Genomic DNA, 5,650 nt, shown 5'->3' with positions numbered 1-5,650 from the left:
CTACTTCCTCAGCTCCTCTAACTCGAGTGGAGCCATGCGGTATGGCGAGTATGCAGGCGGCCCTGCTCCTGGCTCCAGCTTGATCCTGTGGTCTACCTCGCGCCTCGGAGGTAGGTGTCTCGGCAAATCTTCGGGCATCACGTCCTTGTTTTCTTCAAGCACCTTCTCTATGCAATGTGGCAATGCCTCTTTAGCACCATTGTCTTCATCCATGCTCGCAATGGTGGCTACGAACGTCGGCTCCCCCTTCTTTAAGCCCTTCACAAGCTACATGGCCGACAGGTGGGCTTTTCCTTTCTTCTTCGGCATCTTGACTAGGGGTACCATACAAGGCCCCTCTCGCTCTATCACCAAGAGTTGCTAGAGATAGGGATCGATCATCGTGTGATGTCGTTGGAAGAATTCCTGCCCAAGTATTATATCAAAGATATCTAAAAAGGTGACAGTGAAGCTGGTCTTACCTTGCCACTTGCCCAACGTGATGTCCACTCCATGAGCGACTCCGCACACGGGAGTCAATGGGGCATTGACAGTCTTCAGGCGGGTGTTGCTTGGCCCATAACTTTTTTTCCCCAACCTTGTTGTCGCCGTCTTGGTCATGTTGTTGGCTTTCGCTCCAGAGTCCACCATAGCACGAGTTGGCCGTCCGTTGATGGATATGTCAACATATTGTGTGGAGTAATCTCCCACCTTCTCAGCTTGCTTCTTGATGTCTCCGCATAGCTCGATCATGCCTGCTAGGTCATGCCCGAACTTTGCCCTTGGTCCACTTCATTGTCCTTTCGCTCCTGTAGTATGGCACCAAGGTTCTTCATCTCCGAACACCTAGCATAGCCATGAGGACCTCCACATATATAGCAGTCGCTGCCCTTTGTGGTCTTCTCCTTCCTCTCGGCATAGCCCTGTCGTCCGAACCTCTTGCCATCGGACTTGTTGGTATCATGGATCTTAGTGAGAGGGTGTTGCTCCTTACCCTTGCCACGATCTCCCCCACCTTTGGTATGACTACTCCTTGTTTCTTTGCCCTTATTTTTGTCGTGCCTGTCATGCCTAAAGTCCGTCAGGGCTACAGCTTGGGTGATGGCCTCATCGATAGTGCTAACTTGACGATGCTCCAACTCTATCTTGGCCCAACTGTGCAGCCCATCCATGAAGTGGAAGAGCATGTCTTCATCCGTGAGGTTAGGGGTTTGAAGCGTGAGGGTAGTGAACTCCTTCACATATGCCATATGCTGCCTGTTTGCTTCAATTCCCGAAACTTGCGTTTGGCCTCATAGATGACGTTGTTGGGGAAGAAGGCCTTTTAAAACTCATCCCGGAACTTCTCCTCGGTGTTGATTGTGCATAGACCCCTCCCGATCTCAGACTCCTTGCGCTTCCACCACAACATGGCCATCTCCGAAAGGTATAGCATGGTTGTGTTGATCCTCATCTCGTCATTCTTCACTTTGTTACACTTGAAGTAATTCTCCAAGTGCCAAAGGAAGTTCTCCACCTCTTGTGCATCACAAGCATCTTTGAACATAGGTGGCTTGGGAGCCTCAATCTTGGCCTTCTTGTCCGCGCTGGATGTCACGCATCTCCCTGCTTCTATGTCTCCCTTGAGTGCTTCCATCTCGTCCTTCATGGTCTCTATCGTGCTTAGCGCGTCCATGAGCCAACACTCCAAGGAAGTGATCACCTCATTCATCTCATACTCGGCAGCCTTGCACTCCTCCAATTACTTCAGAATGTTGTCATTCTCCTCAAGGGTGAACTTGTCGTCAAACTTGTGCAAGCGCTTGCCCAATATCTCTAAAGCCTGTCGGGTAGCATCCACCCTTGCGATCCACTCCATGCCGGGCGTGACGTCCACGGGCTCCTCGTTTCGCTCATCGTCACTCACCTTAGTGGCCGAGGGTGAGTAGGATGTTAGGGCCTCACTTGGTGTAGGCTCAAGCGGCACCTCCTCATTTCTCTAAGAGTTCTTCTTTCCCTTGCGGTGCTTCTTTCCAATATTTTGTTTGACGTTGGTGGCGGTAGTGGCGTTGATGTCTCCCTCTCTTACCATTTCCCTTAGAAAAATCTGGATCTGATACCACGCTTTCACGGACTTAGACTTCAACTAAGACCTTCGTGCGGCACTTGACAACTTACTCACGAATCTTTCATGGTCTTGCAAGCTCAAGTAAGCTTTTGAGACTAGATCGCTAAGGGAACGCTAGATTGTAAGAAAGACAAGAGAGTTTTTATGAAAAAGGCTTTGTATTACTTGGAAGAATGTATGATTTCTGGATTGTTTGTTACAAATGAATGTTCCATCTATTTATACTACTCCTAAGGGCCTAAGTGTAAATAAAAATTATTATACAAGTCCTTCCATATTTACAAAGAAATCCCTATTCTAGAATTCTCTACACACTCTAGATGAATTCTAGAGAACTCTAAGTCTTTCAAGACTTCTCTACAAGAATCTAGAGTCCTCTACAAGCCTCTCTAAGACTCTAGGTTATTCCTCCTTCTTCAAGATCAAGTGGCGGGTCATTACATTTCGACATTTAATAATATATGATGATTATGTTTTTTTTTCCCAAGTAATTATCAACATAGCTAAACATAAAGATATTAATTTGGCTTTAAAATTAAAAAAGTAATATTTAATTTGTTTGTTGAAAGATTTTTTATGATTTATTTTTAAAGAATTTGGAACTTTATAAATAATTTATAATTTTAATTACAGATTTAATTTTTAATTGTCATTATTGCTAATATATTTTTTCTTTTTTTTTGTAATGTATAGATGGCTCAAAAAAATTATGTGAACCCAGGACCCATTCATGGTGATGTTTTAGTGCTACAACATAAACAGCGTTCGACAAAAATCTGGGATAATGATCTAACAGAAAGACAAGAACTTTTAACTGTGAGTCGACATGACCATTTATTAAGGCAGCACTTAAAAAATAATCCGCTGCATTATCGTGTTTTAAATATTTTTGATTTAACAAGTTTTGGAGGTATTCTAAAAGTAGGAAACATTTTTCTCGATAACGCTTTGATTACAGCTTTGATTGAAAGGTGGCGCCTAGAAACGCATACCTTTCATTTGAGAACTGATGAAGCAACTATAACTATGCAGGACATGGAAGTTATGTTCGGCATGGTTGTCGATGTAATGCCGGTTCTTCTACAAGGCGTACGAAACTTAGATATAAGAGCTAGACAACATTTAATTTTAATTTAATCGGTTGGCTTCCCCCGAAAAATACTTTCCAGGAGAATAGCATTACTACACGAGATTTAATTAATTTTACACAAAATTTAGATGAAATAGATGATGATTCCAGTAAGTTAGAGGTGCAACAAAGATTTAGGTTGTACCTATATTGGTTGTTCGGTGGGACATTATTTCCTGATAAATCAGGAAAGAGAGTTAGTTAGGATTTTTTTATTGGAATGGCGGACACATAGACATTGTCAAGGCAAGCTTAGGGAGCTGCCACACTTTCTTATTTGTATCAGTCGTTATGTCGTGCATCTCTATGCGACGCAGAGAATGTATCCCGATTTTACAACAATAATACAGGTTAGTAAGATTTACATTTGTTATTGCTTTAGCGACTATATTTTTAATACTAAACACCTAAAATTTATTAATTTTATAGGTGTGGACATGGTAGCATATTCTTCCATTGCAGCCTGGGACATTGCCAGTTAATCAACCAGAGAGACCGACGGGTCCCGAGGAAGGATTCATCAAAATGAGATTCGAAAAAATTTGGTCGTAATTAGAGATATTTTAGACAATCTACAATATGGCCAGGTATAATAAAAATATTTTTTGTTAATAACAACATTTAATATAGTAATAAAAATATATTTTGCTATAAACGTATAATTTTTAATATATTTTTTTATAGTCTATTTGAGAGCCTTATTCTGAAGTTGTTCTTAATGCATTGCTCGAACAGTGTTGACGGGGACGCAATATGTGGCTGACCAAAGTGCCACTAATTTTCAGCATTCACCGTGCGTGACACATGGCTGATCGTGTGGTCACACAATTTGGTTTTCCACAACATCTACTAGAAAATGTGTCTTATCAAATAGATCATTATAAGATCGATAAGCGCAATAGATTAAAAGATGATATACAAGAAATGTTTATTCATACAGAATTAATATGGAATAACTGCAATGAACATATTGTACGTATAAATCCAAATGCAAACGCAATTGAAGTACTTCCGTTGGTATCTACAACATACGCGCATCTTAATTGCAAATCCGCAATCAGTTGTGCGAGCTGGATATCAACCAATCAGAGGAATATATGAAGCACTGGTATGTAAAAATTTATTATTATTTTATACTACCTAAATAAGATTTACATATTTGATTGAATATGTTTTATGATTTTAACGATTTTTAGGCAAGAGGACATGAAAGAATATACAGAAGGACTCAAATAGTTGAGAATGATGAATCTCAGTAATTTCAAACAAGGGAATTTGCAGGTGAAATGACTGGATATGTTAGAGATTCAATGAATGTTGCCTATCTGGACATACGGTTGAACTTTCAACAACATACTCCATTGTATGAATATCAACCACAACCATCGATTCATAGAACCGATCCACAGAATATAAGAGGTATTCATATGCAAGAACATAATACAGAATTTTCGGAGGCTACTCCGGCACTCCGTATTATCTGATTTTTGACTATAGGGGAGCATCTTCAAGTGTGTTCGGTCATACACAAGAAGAAGTTAGCGATTTTCATACTCCCAATGTTCTTATGGGTTTATGAGCAATTCAGTGTTGGAAATTTTAATTTTGTCAAAAATACACAACAACGTGAATTCCAAAATTCACCTTTTCAGGCTGGGAGATTGAATTTTTCGACAGTAATTACTAAAAAAATTTAAATAAATAACTTTTAATAAAATTATATAATAATAAATTATCGTCATATTACAGGATATGTCTGAAACTCAAAATGATGAAGATGAAGATGAATCATTACAACAATACGTATGTTGTAATATTTTTAGTTTAGAAAACTTCAATATTAACAGGGTTACATTATTAAAAATAAAACTCATAATAATTAAGTTTGCAAACATAAACAATCCGCGAAGAACTACAAGGTCGCATGTACCAACAATGTGTGGTACGGGTACACATAAACAACGATAATCTCTATTATTAATGTATAGAAGTTTAGTCCTTTCTTTTTTTTCATGTCCTAAATTTTGGTTTGTACAATATGACTCAATAATTGAAGAAATGAATTGATTTCTCTTAATTATAAGTCTAAACTTTATTTAATCAATTAGGACCGAACTTTCAATATTTGCCTACTAGAGAAATCAATGCGAACGAAAATAACTCCCCCTACTTGAGCAACATTATGCTATAGCAAAAAATAAAAATGCTTTTCACACGTCATAAATAAGTGATTTTGCTTTAGAAAGAGAACTAAATTTGTTGATATCCAACTAAATTTAAGCATTTAATATTCCTTTTTAAAAAAAAACTACTCAAATTATAGTACTTAAAACTATGAAAAGAAACAAATCTCATATAAACTAAAATATAATTATACAAATTTATAAAAAATTCAGAAATTGCAATTATTGAAGCCAATGTTTTCCCTATTGAGA

Source organism: Solanum dulcamara, chromosome 12 (genome assembly GCF_947179165.1).
Source record: "Solanum dulcamara chromosome 12, daSolDulc1.2, whole genome shotgun sequence".
Lineage (NCBI taxonomy): Eukaryota > Viridiplantae > Streptophyta > Magnoliopsida > Solanales > Solanaceae > Solanum > Solanum dulcamara.
The sequence above is the reverse complement of the archived record's forward strand: the minus strand, read 5'-3'. Positions refer to the sequence as shown.